The 17,310-nt window shown below is 38.8% G+C and overlaps 1 protein-coding gene and 1 long non-coding RNA gene across 4 annotated transcripts in view; both read right to left on the bottom strand.

Annotated features, from left to right (window-relative positions):
* The window catches only part of WWOX (WW domain containing oxidoreductase), a 524,801-nt gene that overhangs the window by 87,140 nt on the left and 420,351 nt on the right, over positions 1-17,310 (bottom strand). The gene's annotated exons all lie outside the window — the stretch shown is intronic.
* On the bottom strand, positions 6,536-9,954 carry LOC134163450 (uncharacterized). The gene is made up of 3 exons (XR_009964740.1): positions 9,724-9,954; positions 8,630-8,706; positions 6,536-8,042 (listed from the first exon to the last, which is right to left on the bottom strand). It is a non-coding gene; the product is annotated as an uncharacterized LOC134163450 (long non-coding RNA).

Here is a 17,310-nt window from a genome sequence, read left to right as displayed (position 1 = left end):
CTTCAGGAGACAGCACTGCTTGCAGTTCCAATGCTTAGCTTCTGACTATTTGTTGGAGCATATAAATGCAGGCATTTCACCTCCTGATTTGCAAACATGAAGGAAAGATGGTGACACAAACAAAATGGTCTGTCTGCAAACAACCCCCTGCACCACATGCTGGCTGTGAAAATACACAAGTGCACTGCTCACCTTTTTCTGTTGGCCATTATTTGTTATGGTATAATGACAACTCTAGGTGCAGAATGTCCAGGGTTGGAGGACAGTGACATCATATCTAACTCCATGTTTTACAATCCCTCCCTGTGTTTGTCTCACATTCTCCCACTACAAAGTAGCTCACTAATGATGATGTTCTAGATGTGGTGTTTTATAACAGCAGCAAGTGGTTAACCAATGTAAATCCCACAGACAGAGCAAGGTGGGCTCTCAGGGTAAGGCTTATTTAGGGTGTAGTGCCTCTTTCTATGAAAATGCAAATCAAAGGCAACTGAAACCCACCCAATTACAGCATGGAAGAAATTTACTGTCAGCTTACACAAGAGTGAAAGAAAACATTGGTAATTTATGTACAAAGGCCAGAAACCTTGCAATGATTATGAACAAATAACCACACTCCTTTTTATAGTCTTCTGAATAAACTCCTAAAGACTTCTACAGTAAGCAGTATTACATTCTTACATCTTAAAGACTAAAAGTTATTATTAACATTAATCACCATCTTAAATAAATGCATATAGCAAACATTCCTCCTACTGCACAGAAACATTACAAAAAAACCCAAGATCAAACGCTGATGCATCTTCTTTCTGTAGAAATTGTAATGACTGGTTTTTCACAGGGACATTTAGCAAAGTGACATCAAATACTGGTTTTAATGAAGTCAAGCATAACCTTCAAGTTCTGAGCAGTAGGTTTATGCCAACTTTGACTAATTTGGGGGAACTCTAAATCATAAATTATTTATTTTTTTTCAAATCAATTTCTCAGCTGAAAGCATTTGGGTATCTGATCAAACCTCCTGGTAAGACTTGTTTATACTAACCGTAACAAAAATGTGCATTTAAATTCCTTTGCACAACAGTCGTGTTATTACACCAGTCCCTGCAGAGCACGGTGTTTCCCCATGCTAAAACGTTGCTGGAAAATAAACATGCTTGCTACAAGTGGAAAATCAGGGTGAAAAACTGCTCCAAATAGTCAAAAATAGGAGTAAGAAGCAACCAAATAGTTGAATAAAAAAAGGACTAAGATGGGCAAGTGAATGGAAATCTAGGGAGAAATCTAGGGAGAAATCTAGGGAGAAATCTAGGGAGAAATCGGAGTGGACTGTTGGCCTTGTAAGCTCAGCTCCCACTTCCTCCTTAAGCTAGGAGAAGGGCTGGCATCAGTCCCCCTGCATCCTCCTCAACTCAGGAGGACTCCAGTTGCTGTGGGGCACGATAGAGAGAGGGGTGGATGGGAAGCTGGATTTGGTGATGGGGCTGCAGCCCCACAGCTGTGTGTCCCAGGCATGAGGGGCAGGATGAGGCCTTGGCTGAGCTGTGCTGTGCTGGTGCTGGTATGAGGAGCAGACGGCCCTCTGAAGTCAGATGGCTTTTTAGTTCCTAACTGTAAAGTTTTATAATTTATTAAATCTACTTTTCTAGTTATCTAAAACTATTAACACAATTGTTAAAATTCACAGTTTCCACTTACTAACGAAATGTGATTGTTTTATCTGGACTTCTATTATATGAATAAAATGTAACACTTTGTCTGGATAAAATGGCCCCAGAGTTTCATTAAAAAATAACAGCCTAATTCCCTAATATGAAGTTATTTTAAGTGTTTTATTAATATTGTCTTCTAAATGCACATAAGTGTGATCCCCCTTTAAGTGCAATATCTTTAGGGCTAGTTGTAATTGTATTTTTCTTATCAGTTGCTTGTGCCTGCATTTCAAATATTCATTGCTTACTTCAGGCTCTTCACTCAGACAAGAAAGAGTGCAGTGAAAAAGTATTTAATCTGGACACTATTTGAATATGAAACTTTTCAGCCCCCAATACAATTGTTCTTGTCCCTTTTCAGCAACCCAAACTACCTATGGCAAAATTCCTGCAGTGCCTATTTATCTTGCAATTAGTTTCACCTGTTAAAGCCATAAACAAAAATCTGTGTGAAACATGAAAAGCCAACCTGACCCGTAGAATAAAATCCTCTTTCCAATGAAGTCCACATTGAATTAAATTATGTGTAAAGGCAATGATGTTTCCCACCTAACTTTAAGCATCCACAAGGGGTGCCTGTGCCTGATTTCAGATCCTACATACCCTCCAGGCCATCAGCGGAGAAAGGAAAGAGGCACCTCTAGTGGGCAATTCTGATTTTATTGAGTGCCTGGAGGCATGTACTGCTTTCCCTTGGCTGAAGCATGCCAAGAAGTCCAGCTCCTACCTTAGTTACACTGGTACTTAACATTAAGTTGGGATATCCAGGCTGGAGCATGTCAGTTGAAGGACAGAATCACATTTCTATAACTTGCTATAAATGAGAAAAAAATGTGTTCTTTTGGCAAAGAAAGAAATAATTCAAAGAGTTCCTGTTAAACCAATATTGTTGGCCATTTATTAATGACAAGGAAGGGAGAGAGCCACCAGAAAGCTTTGGGGAGGAGATCTAGTTCTTTGTTGGCGCTGGATATAGGGCAGAGCAAAAGACGGCACAAACTGCATGTCTTGACAGTTTCCAAGCTCGGCTACGGGCACCGAATTGCCTGATGTCTTTGAATTTGTCTTTGCAGGGTCACACATATACAGCTGGGAAACCACAGGAGGGTGTTGTGATAATTTTACAGGAAAATTATAAAATGGAGATGTGTGTTTTCTATGACTATCTCAATATGGCTATAATTATACATTAATTTTCCCCTTCGACTCCTCTGTAGGACCTGTATTTCTGAGAAACTTTTCACTCTTCTCATGCTCAGGGGTTATTGAGAATGCAGTGGGGTGAAGAATCAGTGATTTTTCACCTACCCCTTTATATGAGCTTTTCTGCATCTTGTTACTGCTTCAGGAATGCAAAATGGGGCCAAGCACATCTGAACAGAGAAGCTGGGCAAAAGAGTTTGAAACGGTACCTTCTGTTTTGCAGTTCTATCTTTGGGCATGTATAGTAAAAGGCACTGACTGATTATTGCTGACTTGGGTGATCCCTTTCCAGAGAGAATCCCAAAATCAAATTTACTAAGAGGAAGTGGGGAAAGTGCAGCTCAGCATCCAGACAATCTGCTTCTGCTATTTATATCGGGGCCCGGGCTTCTGCCAGCAGCCCTTTGGTCTGGATGCCATAGCACAACCATGGTCACCTACCCAGACTACCTGGAGCCCTCCAGGTAAATCTATACACTGCAGCTGACTGGGGTAAGCTTTTGTTACAGGGTTTATGATTTAATATATCCTGAGCACCAAGTATTCCTGGAGCACAGGACAAAAGGACAGGGTTACATCGCCTTTCTGACCACATCTGCATGAGGAAAAGGACTTTTGTTATCTTGCCTCAGGGCTCCTGTGTGTGTATCTGACAGCAGGCTGTAGAGACTAATGTTTACAAAACTTTGCATAAATACAGTTTGTTTTTACATTTTTGCTTCCCAGGAAAACAGTTTTAAGCAAATAATAATGAGAAAAAGAGAAAAAACGGTCTTTAATAGCACAAAATTTCTGCATGTATTAGCTACCTGAAGGTGGTAATCCACAAACAGGATTGTTTTCAAAAACTACCTATTTTTGAATCTTTTCCTGTGTCAACTCCTGAAAACACTAGGCCATACTTGCTTTGTGTTTCCTGTCTATTTTCTACAGCTTACTGAGCACGACTGACATGCAGACAATTTCTAATTGATTTTTCCCCAAAGTTAAGTCTCCCTGGTAGCATTTTTCCCTCAGGTGATAGTGGAACTGTTCCTGTTAGCACAATGGAGTACATAAGAAAACACTATTAGATGGATACTGTTCGTGTGTCTATACATACCAATAAACCAAGATAAACGATCCATCTCTGCATACTTCAGGTTTGCATAATGGCTGAATAACAAAAGTACACATGAAGAGTTTTTCTGCCAAATTGGATTTTTTTTATTTCATTTAAGCAGTCCTACCTGTCAGTGGAATAAAGCTGTTTTGAACATGTTCCCAATCATTTGGCTCTCTTACTAAAGTTGGTATTTGCTGGTCATGCCACAGCTTGGCAATGATTAATGTGAAATTTACAGTGTCTACACAAGAGTGCGTTAAAGAACTGGCAACTCAAAATGACATTCATCATATTGGCTCTCATACTAGTGCTTCACACTGAGGTTTTCTACATCCAAATACATGCTGTCTCAAGTAGAAATTCACTAGGTCAGAAAATACCCCCTTTTCTTTACTTCATAATATTCCGTAAGGGAAAGTCGTTTGTAAAAACATAACAGGAAAAAAATTCAGATAATTTGTATCAGTCTGTGATCTTCTGATAAATTATGATTAAATTACTCATGAAGATCTTTAAACTGAAGTAGACATAGCATGTAAAACAGAGCAATTTATATTTAATTATATTAAACTATGTGCATACAGGAGAGGGTCATATTTGAGAAAGTCTTATCACAAAAAAATGGGTTAACACAAATATAGTCCACCTTTTTTCTGCTAAAATAACTAGGTATTAAAATCAATCCATCCAGATACATTCACCCAACAGCCCACAGAGAGGTTTACTGAATACAGCATACACTAAACTGCCTGAAATACAAAGGCTAGACAGCAGGCTCAGGGCACTAAGCTCCCACCCCACATGCCTGAGAACATGGACAGACTGCATGCTATCCTTGCAGGAGGACAGGGGCACATAACATATTATCTACATATACAGGGTCTAACAGAGGGGGACCTGTGCTTCCTAGCATCAAGGGTAGTGGAATCCCCCCCAAATTAATTGATAATAAAGCAACTTTGCCCCATATTTTCCTTAGTCTTCCTTTTATCACCGACATATCTATAGAAGTTTTCCTTGTTGCCCTTGACACCCCTGACCAGATTTAATTCTACCAGGGCTTTAGCTTTCCTAAATATATTTCCTGTAAAGACCTCAGAAGTATTCTTAAACAGCAGTAATTTTATGACTTGCTTTCAGAGATTCAGTTGATTATAGGTGACAGGATGGATCCTCTGCTTTGAAAATCAGGTTCTGATTGTGGAAGACTTGAACTACGTTACACAGTAATTTAAGTGGTAAAACACATAACTACCCAGCTTTCACCCGCAGTACACTCATCCTGGGTGGCTTATCCCACCACCAGTAGGATGGACAAAGTTGGTTTTCCATGGGACTTCCTTTGCCAAAAACTACTGCAGGAATTTCCAAGAGAGATCAGTGGTGTGGTTTTCTAATGTGCTCTTAACATGCTTCCCAGAGAAAAACATAATTTCTGTAACGGTTAAACATTCAGTAAAATGCCTCCATATTTGCACTGACAAAACAGGAGGGATTCTATTATAAACAACCAGAGGCTTGGCTGTTTAGAGTAGGTTGTAACATGCAGTAACATGGACAAAGCTAAAAACGTAGCTTAAGAGAAACATAAAAAATTATTTCATGGACCCTTCACACTGATGCAGAAATTGTTGTTTTTCCATTGGCCATATCCTACAATCAGCGCTCTGCAACCTGAGGGACTTCCAAGCTTCCAGTTAGCATCACACAGCATCAGTCATCTTATTTTAATCCTTCTTTTGAAGTGAAATGCCTATTGACACTTTTTTCTAATAGTTTGCAATGTTTTCTAACAACTTTACAAATGTCAATCACACTTCATTCCAGACACCCTATTGATATTGATTTCCTCACTCACACTGTATCTGGTTTACTTTAAAGCTATTCCACATCACATCTAGCATATGATAAACAGAAAAGCTGCTGCAGGACCTGTGCTATGTGGTTTTATTTGTTTATCAAGAAGAACATGGGCTCTTCTTTACACCTCATGAGAGTGCAAAGTCTTTATCCTGATCTCAGTGACATTTGCAATAGCTATATATATAATAGTACTTAAAATACATATACTATTTAGTATGTGTGACAGATATACATACAAAAGTATTTTCTTCTGTATGAAAGCTTTACAGAACAAGTATTGTTTGGGATGCATACTGGATTAAGAAAAACCCTTAGCAAATATAGCATTTGACAAATTAGTGTCTAAAATCAGAGCTTCCCATGGTTGCTTGAGAAGCACACATGCTCCTTAATAAAAATGGGTACTTGATTTGTTATTAACTTTTTACATCCTTGGACAAAAACAAAAAACATTTCAGTAAGAGTTTGTACAATAACAGTCATACCTAGACCTATTTCACACACATTAACTCTTGGGGAAGTTTCAAAACACTGGAGTTAACTGGAAGTTATCTCTAACCTACCTCTGAACTTTTATTTCTAACCTAAAAATAAGTTGTTTTCTTTTGCTTTTTTTTTCTTTCTTTTCTTTTTTCTTTTGTTTTCTTTTCTTTTTTCTTTTCTTTATATATGCTTACTCATTCGCAGAATTCTTAGTGGAAAACTTTGCATCTACTCTGTAAAGGCAAAAAACAAATTTCCACCTGATGCAATTCAAAATGCCCCACTGAAAAAAGTTTTAAAAATGTTTCATGAAAATACCTTGTGGCAGTGAAAAATCCTGCAATGCCGGATCTGAAATGCACAGTAAGTCCTCAGATAGAAGGATCTTAACTGCTACAGAGGCACAAGCTGTTTATTCTTCCAAACTACCCAAGAATTCACTGTATATATGATGGCGCCTTGTGCATATGTGGGAATATTGAGAAATTATTTACCTTGAGTCTGAGAAGAAAACTAGAAGTACTGCATTATTTCTATTTTGTTTAACACTTTGCCCTTCCTCCCTTTTTTATCTTTATAAACTCATTGTATGTTGCTTGAAGTGAAAAGAATCTCTCAAACCTCACATTAGCCTGTTGAATGAATACAGCCAAAGATATACTAAGCATGTGTTCCACAGAAAGTTGGCAAAGTTCATTTTGAGATGTTTGTTCTTTCATGGGAATGAAATTCTCAACCTTTGTTCTTTTTTTTTTCCCTGAGATCAGTGTGATTTAAAATAGATGAGCTACCAGCCAGATACTGCTGTTTATAATTGGATTGCTAGCAACTCTCATTATAATGACAGCAAACCACTGAACATAAAGATACTATGGCTTATTGTACTGAAAGAGTTAAATTTACAATGTCTCCTCCATCCAGTACTCTAAGGAAAAGCAGAGGGGGTTTTTGTCTGGAGAGGAAACCGTCACTTTGTGTTTTCAGGTTTGTGGAAAAGCCTTTTTTAATGTAAACATTCATTAAACTAATTTGAAGTTGTCATTACTCTCCTCCCCTGCTGCTTTATATCAGATTATTCCTAAGTGCTTGGTGAAGAGCCCCATAAACACACAGTCTATTTCCCTGCAGGGTATAATCACACAGTTTGCACTGTGATTTATGCTGCATGGCACTGGTGAGTGTCCTAAACTTTGAAAGGGCTTAGTTCTTCAGCAGATGCACTACTCCCTTTATATTTAAACAAAGTTCAGCTAACCCTCCCAGCCTATTACAGACATTGTTTAGGTCTTTCGCTTCACAATAAGGCTTGTTAAGTACTGATTAAACACAAAACAGTGACACTTTGAATTAAGGAGATGGGAATTCAGAAATAATTGCCTTTAAGTTTCAATAAAAAACATTTTACAACTGTTGTTGTCCCTTCCCCCTTCCCATACCATCAAGAAACATCGCTAATTTAGAAAGGAATGGATTAGAAACATGGTTTGGTTTGTGGTGGAAATGCTAATTCTGACAGCAGAGGGTCTTTTCTGATGTATTTTATAACAGTAAGATCCTGGAGGAAGTTCTATGATGCCATCTTGAGCAGAGAAAGCAAGATCATTTTGCTCTGGAGACTGGAAACCTGGGAATAGCTGGTGTTATCAGCGTCTGCTGTGTTCATGAATATCGGAGGCCTGAGAAAGATAAAATTTCTCTCATAGATAAGATAACTGGTGATGATTTCAGTCTACTGCACTAACAAACGTTAATCTAGGAAATGCAGCAATTACTTTGATAATAAAACACTCTTCAGGCACTCCATTTATACACTTTAGACAGTTTGCACATGTTGCATGCCAGTAATGGGCTGGAAATGTAACACTTTTCTCATGCAAGGAGTCCCAGTGGAGTGCATCACTTCAGGAGGGCAACGACAGCCACCTGACATGCCTGAAGAAGGGATGCAGATGTAAGGCTCCTGGAGTTGCTGCTCCTACAGCAACACCATTTCCACCCCTCCACACCCCCCCCGCCTCCTTCCCATGATATTGAAGTGAATTTGCACTTGACTGAAGTCAGAACCTCTGCATACTCCAGATCCACGCAGCTTGATGGTGCTGTGTCACACAAACGTGAGAAGCAAAAGACAGAAGCAGCCACCCCCCGTCACTTCTGTAGTTTTTCGGAGAGCCCACAGCTCACCCTAAAGCGTAAAGTTCATCCCTATGAGCCTAAAGTTCACCTTCCAGCCAGTCTGTGCCATCAATAGGTAAAGATTTACCTTGTCTGATAAATCTCCCTATGTTTTCAGGACCCGGGGATCAACAGCCAACAAGCAGACGCAAAGAAGAGGCTGCACTGTGAAATCAGAGCCAATATTCCTTAGCTGCACTGCTGGCAGAATCACCACTGCAGTATGCTCTGGTCTCCAGAACTATTTTTGGCCATGACTGCAGATGTAATCCTGTGAAGCTGAGGAACACTAGCAGGAGCGCATTTCAGAGGGCTAATGTAAAATAAAATTACAACCCCTCTTCTTCACCTTTCAGGTCTCTTCTCCTACCTGTCTCCCTTTCTGTTATGATAGCAGCTAAATCCAGGTCTGTGCTACAGTAACAGTACTCAGCAGAACCAACATTTCACTTCTTAGTAATTTAAACCTTAGTGGTACCTAGTTAAGATAATTAAAGCTCTCTATTTTTCACTGCAAATTATTAATTTTGTTAAAATAAAGTGTAATTTACAGCGCATATGTAGGACACACAAAAGTAAATCCTAATGGTGCATTTAAAGAGAGCAAAAAATAGGACAGACATTTGGCATGAAACATATTCCTTGCAATTAAAATCAGAGTGTGCTTTCTTATTTACCTGTTTGTGACTAATGGATTCAGGTAAGATACATTTCACATTAATATCACATTTTCTAAACAAACTGTAGCTGTCAACGTATTTATAGGTTAGCATTAGTACAGGCCTGTACTTGAATGTAACATTTAAAAGAAATACTTGTCAGAATACCAAGAACAACTATTAAGTCTAAATGCTAAAAAGAGCAAGTGAGAAATTCGGAACTGCATGAGTGGCACTTTTAAGTTCCACAATATCAGCGTAAACAATGTAAACCTACCCACCTAGGGAAAGGAAAGGTGAGAAAATAGCAGGAAAAGCAACTAACGGGAAGGTGTAAAACAGATTATGAGTGGTGAGAAAGTTTTATCTGACACCTCTTAGATATTTTTCCTCTTACCACACCTTTTCTTTCTTCTCCCTATGAATTACACTGACTCATGGTATGTAGAAATGATGAACAATTTAATTTGGCATGTTCAACCCTAGGAATCCTAAAGAAAGAAGAAATAATCCTAAATTGTACCTGTTTAAAGCCAGCTCCTCCAGTCACACGGTGCTATAAACATTTATCAATCTGACATAGCAAGGCTGGGCCCCCATTATTATCCTTTTGTGACCTGCACAGCTGGTCCAAAAAACAGTTGTCTCCAATTATGCCCGCAGATAATGGTGGGTAAATTCAGCTGTGCAGTATTAGCTCAACCTAAATATGATCCCATTTGACTAATTTCCTAATTCTTAGCAGGGTGCTTAAAGAACCTATTATCATGCAGACTCAAGGAACACAGAAGTCTGGTTATTTGCATCTGTTCTGTGAAAGGCATTTATCAACTGTGCCACTAATTTGTTACCTACATATACCAATCACAGACACTCAGTGCCTAAGATAATTGCATATGGAATTTGTTTAAACTTTTAATGTCGCATAAATGGGTGTTTGTTTCCAACCAATATATCTTATAATTAAACAGCTTGAAATATGAAAGGTTGAAACTGGGTCAAAAAAGATATATTCCTTCATGAAATCATGTGTGTATTCATTAAACCAGCTGGAATGCTGTTGCTGGCACGAATGCTGCTACTTCACTGAACTGTGATCATAAAGGTCATTAAATGGGTTAAAAATAAGGCAGCAGAAATATGGAAATTACTTGCATATATAACCATGTTTTCTGCACAAAGCAAACTGTGCAGCATGGTTTGTATGCTGTAGAGTACAACCTGCCATGCATTACACTGTCTGGGTTTTTTGAAATCTGATTAACATTCTCAGTAGCCTAACATAAACTCCTAGAGCTGCAGGCATATTGATATTTGGATTTTCTTCCTAAACTCACTTCCCTCTAATCTTCTTCCTGAACACAGCTGTTACTAAATCAATCTTCAGTGTTGTTTCTTTACAAACTTCATGTCCATTTGGACTTTGACTTTTTCATACTTCAGGGGAATCTGCTATGAGATCTAACGTACTGCCATGTAGCAGCCCCCAACACATGTCTTCTGTAGGACCCAAACCAAATTTGGACTCAATTTTCAAGATCCTTCAAGGATATCATTCTGGTTTTAGCCAGAAAGATATATGAAGGAGATGTATATGCACTTCCTTGAATCTTGCTATACTTGTCACCTTCCTCTCAACACATTCCCTGCGTTTCTCAACAAACCAAACTTCATCTCCTTTCCTCACATCTATCATTATTTCAGGAATCTGTCCATGTTCAAGCACTTAATTATACCCTTACTTTACGAACTGCTTCAATCTTCATGTGTCCTGACTTGCTGTGTTCTGCATCACGCTGCTCATGTTAAGGTGACAAGAAAGTGGTACCAGCACATCTACCCATGAACAGACTCATGTTAAAGGCTTACTGTGCTTGACTACCTGAAGTGTAATTACTTCCTAGATAAATCCTAGGTTCTCCAAAGTGGATCAGATTTTAAGAAATACATTTTTCTGCTGTAACAAGAGGACAAACTAGAAATAAAAAATCTGAAGGCATTGAAGAGAAAGAGTAAGTTTCCCCAGGCAACAGGAAGGCAAGGATATGCTTATATCAAAGCATTTATAAAGGAAGACCACAAGAAACCTGGCTGAAAATTATGGCAGACAGCAGGATTCAGAAAAGAAGCTATATATTCAAAAAGGGAACCTAAATCAAATGGTCCGTGATCAGATCCTCAAGAATAATCAATAGCCGTGTAGAAAGTGATACAGAGATGCTGCACAGGCATTTTGTAATGCACAGACATGCACTATCTGAAATGAAGGTGATTCACTTTGGCAAGGTTCCTCCTTCAAGTATTAGAAGTCTTAAGGGACAAAAGTTGTAGCCAGAGGACTTTTAAAGCTGTATGTCTGGGAAAGTAGATACTCCAGCTTCTTTTTATGAGGGGAGAGAAAAAGGAGAAATCCTAAAACTGACAAAAGAGTAAGCTGATGTTCAGTGTCCAGTCAGGAGGGTAGAGATACCAAAGACCTGTCCATACCTATTCATATCAAGGGAAATGGATGCTGAGTTTGACCAGACATAAATGGAGCAGCCTAGAAAGACAGCTGGGAAGTGATGACATTTTCTCATAGTCTTTTACATATAGTCCTTTACCATACCAGAGCAGTTACCAATCTGCATCACACCTGGTGTGATTGGTTTCCTTAGTCCCAATTATGTCCCTAATTCTTCAAATCTCACATATCTCCCTTGTCCCTGGCCAGTGATTTTTACCCTCATCTACACTGTAAATAACCTAAACTTTACTGCCTGACCCCCTGCTTTACAGTCTTCAGTAACTTGATTACTGAACCAGACTCCCTCTTTTCTTCCTGATATGGAGGGCTTCATCTCATGCCCGTGCAGGGAGAGCTTGTAATCAGATATGAAACAGTCTATTTATTACTCTAAAAATTATTTTATTATGAATAAATTCACTCTCAGTGTGCCTGGGAAACCTACTGACTTGAGTGTCCTGTGTAGAGCAAAGCTGAATCAAAAGCACACTCAAAGTAAAATTTTTTGTTCATACTCTCTTGCACATGGGCACACTTCTCAGGGGTTTCCATCCTGACCTAGTGTCTTGGTTTTAGCTGGGACAGTTAATTATCTGTCTAGAAGCTGGTGCACTGCTGTGTTTTGGCTTTAGTCTAAGAATAATGCCGATAGCACACCAGTGTTTTAATTCTTGATGAGCAGTGCTTATCCTGATCAAAGGGCTTTGCAGTCTCTTATGCTCTGCCAGTGAGGAAGGGGCACAAGAAGGAAGCACAGCCAGCACAGCTGACCTGAACTAGCCAAAGCAGTATTCCATACCACATATTTTTTGCTCTTTTTAAATACAGTATTAGGATTTACTTTTGTATACTCTGTATAGAAAATGCTGGGAGTTGGCTGTGAGAAGCTGACTGCTGCTCAGGGATGTGCTGAGCATCACTCAACAAGTGGTGAGCAGTTGTACTGTGCATCACCTGTCTCAGATTTTATTTCTCTCTCATTTTTCCCTTTTCATTACAATTATGATTATTAATATTATAATATTTTACTTTATTTCAGTTATAAAACTGTTCTTATCTCAACCCATGAGTTTTACCTTTTCCCCGATTCTCCTCCCCATCCTACTGGGCAGACTGAGTGAGCAGGTGTGTGGTACTTAGTTGCTGTACCACACAGTACAGATTTAACACCAGTTAAATCACCACACCTGGCATGGAGATTAATTTTGCTTTGGTTATCATTTAGCCTTTGATCCCCTGTTGAGTACCAGGACAAACTGATAGTCATGAGGTGGTTACTGGGATATGAATGCTTTGCTATTAGGCGACTGACTGACATCCCATCCTCGTTTCACATAAATCCTGTTCTCCATATTGATAATAGCTTTCAATTCCTGCTGGTGTGAGCTGGAGCTGACTGGATAACCAGGAAATGAAAGACATAAACCAGTCCCTTGAGTGATCATACGCCTTGAAAAAAAATGATGAATGACAAAATGCAAATACTACATTATGTCAGAGAGACAATTATCACTGTAACATAGAAATATTTAGATATATATCCAGTGTACATGGAGGAAAAATACCTTTTTTTTTTCAGTTAGAGAATGTTTAACTGGTTTTAGCAGTAATTTTATATTCTACCAATAATTTTCCTGCTAGCGAACAAGACAAAGAAAGGGCAAAATCTGAGATGCTGGGAGCAACAATGACTGCTGGATAGAAAGTGGTATTGTGACCACTCAGTTAAGGTTGTCACAGGGATGTAACAAAACCTTGGCTGTGATGACTGCCAATAAAACATAAGAGATTTGGCCCCCACAGAAATTCTGCAGTGACCTTGTCCTGCTGGGCAAAATAGGACACATGCAAACACTGACTGCATAGACCCAGGGTGTTTGTACAGCAGCTCGTAGCAGCTTTCTTTGAGAAAGATATGGTATTCGCAATATGAAGCATGATCCTCATAGCACAAGTGCCACTGAAGCTAAGGATAAATAGGATGAAGTATATCAGAACTAAGTGCAAGCTTTGAGGAATTTGTTTAGGTTAAATTCCACAAATTTCAGGATGGTGATAATAATGGTAATTATGGACCAAGTATTTTCCAGAGAAAGTGCCTTGAAATTGAAAACACACTAAACTAATGCTTAGTGAGAGCAGTTGGTAAAGTGTTACTTCTAGTGAATTACAGTTGTCTTCTTTCTTCTCTGATAATTTGCGACAATTGCATCCTAATGCTATTTCATTGATTTCTACTCCACTTGAGCTCCCATGCTGGGTTCAGTCAGGGTGACAATACACAAACATTAACCTGCTATAGGGAGACTCACTATACACACTTTCTTCATAGAAATATCTCATAGAATTTAAAGGATGTGGACTTTAACATAGTTCTATAGGTGTTCTCTTAGAAATCCACAGAAATTAATCCAAAGTCCTCAGTTATATAGCATACCTTCTTCATGGGAATTCAGATACACTTAGTTTAAAAGATGATAAAGAGAATTTGTTGAAGCTGTTACTTTACAAGGTGTTATACCTCTGTTTTGCATATCTGCTTTTGCTGATAAGGCTTTTAGTATCAACTTACTAGACCAGAGACAATAGTGTTAATCTGAACTAATGCACTTTGACTGAATGACTGCTATGATGAAGCTAAGAGCTATTTTTCTCTGCAGGGAACTTCATTTAGAGAGTGGGAAATTCCCAGGCACCAAACAATGATGCCAGGTGTTGGAAGAGGGAAACATAATGCTGGGAAGGCAGAGGCATGCAGGGCTGCAGGAGATGAAAGAGGAACCTGCTAACCTGAGAGAGGAGGCAGGAAGGGTTATAGAACAACTTCAGCTATGGCATTAGCTGGTTTCACTAATGGCCACTTAAGCTGGGAGGACTCCCTGGTTCAGATGGCAAGCAGCAAGTTACAAAAGATTCCTGGTCCAGCAGGTCTTAGCTTTAACATTTCAAAAATGCTTAAGTGATGAGAAAATAAAGTAAATTAGCCCATAACTAATTCTTGTCTACACCTGTGTATCTCACAATTCAAAATAGACAGCAGTTGTGTCTATTCAAAATTGTATCTTAAGAGTCCTCTGCAAAGCCTGTGTTATATGTTGTACTAACAGAGATAAACTACACAAAAGCAAAATTGTCATACTCTGGAAAAAATAAAGACCTGTGGGAGAGAGGAAGTGCTGGAACTTCCAGCAGTGCTTCTGGCTCTTTGGGTAAATATTTGTTAAGTCCCCTTATGTACCAAACCATAGAAACACCCAGAGTTTCTGTAAGAAGTTTCAGAATCAGTGTTTGTGTAGAAAACTCCCGTGTCGTCATGTGAATGTGCTCTGGCATGTCCTCAGAGACCTGCTTCTCCTCTCCCTCCTAGTCTTGGTATGGACCATTCCTACCAGGCGCTGTGGAGTAGAAACAGAGACACTCACAAGGAGTCTGGATATCCTCCTTCCCAAGATGTCCCCTGCAAATCAAATCCCCAGGTTTGAGGCTGCATTGTATGCTTTGGTGTAGTAAAAGTCATGCATTCCCCTTTCATCTCTATTTTAATTGTTCTCCAGGTGTGCAGGTTCCGAAGAACCTTTCAGAAAATATCCCTTAGAATCAGGTCTTATTCCTACCCTGAGGGTCTGTGCTATACAGTGATGTCCTGAACCCATGGGGAAGTGAGAGAACCACCAAAGTATTTGTACCACTTCAAGAAGATATGCATTCCCAGGCCTCTAAACTTAGACTAGTGCCTACCTCTTCACTTTATGCCTGATGTGATAGCTATTACCAGAGAAGTGGGGTGAGAAAAAGGTATTCCTGTTTGAGAGGTATTTATTTGCTTTCACAGTCTGTCCAGCTGGGTTGGCCACCACAATACATTCTGCACTTCTTCACTAGTCAAGCATGATTCTTTACCTTAAATAGCAAAGGACAGAAAGTCTACATTTGTCCTTGCGAATGACAAATTCCTAGTCACCAGGACACCAAACAAGGGAAGACACATGGAAAACTTGTGCACAGGAAGATCAACATTTATACTAGTATGGATTTATCTACAAATTTTCTACAGTTACTGTGTCCTTTTTCCTAAGCAATGACATATAAATACATCATAAAACACTGAAGCATCATATGGGTAAGTAAGTCTCTAAGACCAATGACGTTTCCTGAAAGCTTAAATGCGAGCTATCAGGAACAAAAAAAAAATCAACAATCTCATTCCAATGATTACATTATGCAGACATAAGGGAAAGATTCTGAAAAAAAAGACACAAACCCAGAATGAGGTTTTCACAGATATTACCTTACTAGGGTTCCCACTGTACTTGACAGGATAAGCCGGAAGAGAGACTATTTTCGTATCTTGGGCTAAGCTGTTAGAAGCTATTTTTAATTCTACTGTAATGATCAGTACTTTCATTTCCCTTAGAAAACCGACAAAAATCCCAAAACCAACCCTAGAAGACAAAGCCATATAATAAGGAATAGCAGGCTGCAGGGGAAGAGACAAGGAATTAGCTCAAAGTTGCTAATTCTACAGAGCATAATGCACATATTAAAGGAAGGAAAGTGGAAATTTTTCAAAACGCCAAGGAATCTGAAGTTTGTGGATGTCACCAAAAATAGCCAACCATGATAGGACAGATACAAACTCCTACACTTGTGATGATCTCTACAGGGTTTATATTTTCCACAAGTTAAGCAGTCAGCACTCCATATGCATGCCATGCTCAGATGTATGCAAACTAGATAGCTCTCAGTTTATGTATAACTTCATGTTCGTACTGCACATAGAGTTACACCTGATCATCATTGTCGATACATTGGTTTTCTGTCCTCTCCCCCACAAGATACAGTCCTTGATATGTGTAGACAACGCAAGACTCATTTTTCCAGTTTTTGCTGTCCTTCAGTCTACAGAGGAGATAAGCAGATTACTGGTTCTTTATGTTTCCCTTTGCTAGCCTGCAACATTTTATAGCCTTTTGGTTCCTCATTTTCCTTAACTGGCAAATTCTGCTTTTTAAATTCAAGCTACGAATTCATGAAGCACACCTTGAGAATCTGGTCACCAGAACTCCTGGATTAACTGGGCCATTTGCATAACGATAAACTTAATGTTGCACTTCCAGAGCCTGTATCCTCTAAATTGCACTTACTGATGAAATACAAAATCCTCTAAAAGGGTTTTCCAACCTAAACCAATTTGTAATGTTGTTTTTTTTATCTAAAACATTAAAGAAATTAAAGTGATCGGCATATAATTAGATTAATTATTCATATCTTCCAAGTTGCTTTAATTCTAATATATAAAAAAAGATTAAATATCCACTCAAAGGATTAAGAAAAAAGTCAAGCAGCAGCAACACATTTACATTACCTCACTGTGCAAATTATAAAACTAATTAGTCTAAAGTTTCATAAAAATGAATTGGATCTTCATTCACATGCTGACACAACTCTACATATTCAAAATTGACACCCATATTATTTTCTTGTTTGTAGTACGAGTCAGCCTCCTGCCTCTGCAACTGCCATTGCGCTAGAACTGCTCTGCTTTTGTTCTAACTAGCGAAAATTAAATCTTGACCTAAATTTATAGAAAGCTAAAAATGTTTC

The sequence above is a fragment of the Pezoporus occidentalis genome, unplaced genomic scaffold (genome assembly GCF_034315485.1).
Source record: "Pezoporus occidentalis ecotype Australia unplaced genomic scaffold, CSIRO_AGI_Poc_V1 ctg20, whole genome shotgun sequence".
In the NCBI taxonomy this organism is placed as follows: Eukaryota; Metazoa; Chordata; class Aves; order Psittaciformes; family Psittacidae; genus Pezoporus; species Pezoporus occidentalis.
Note: the sequence above shows the minus strand (reverse complement) of the source record. Positions and strands in the feature narration are given on the sequence as shown.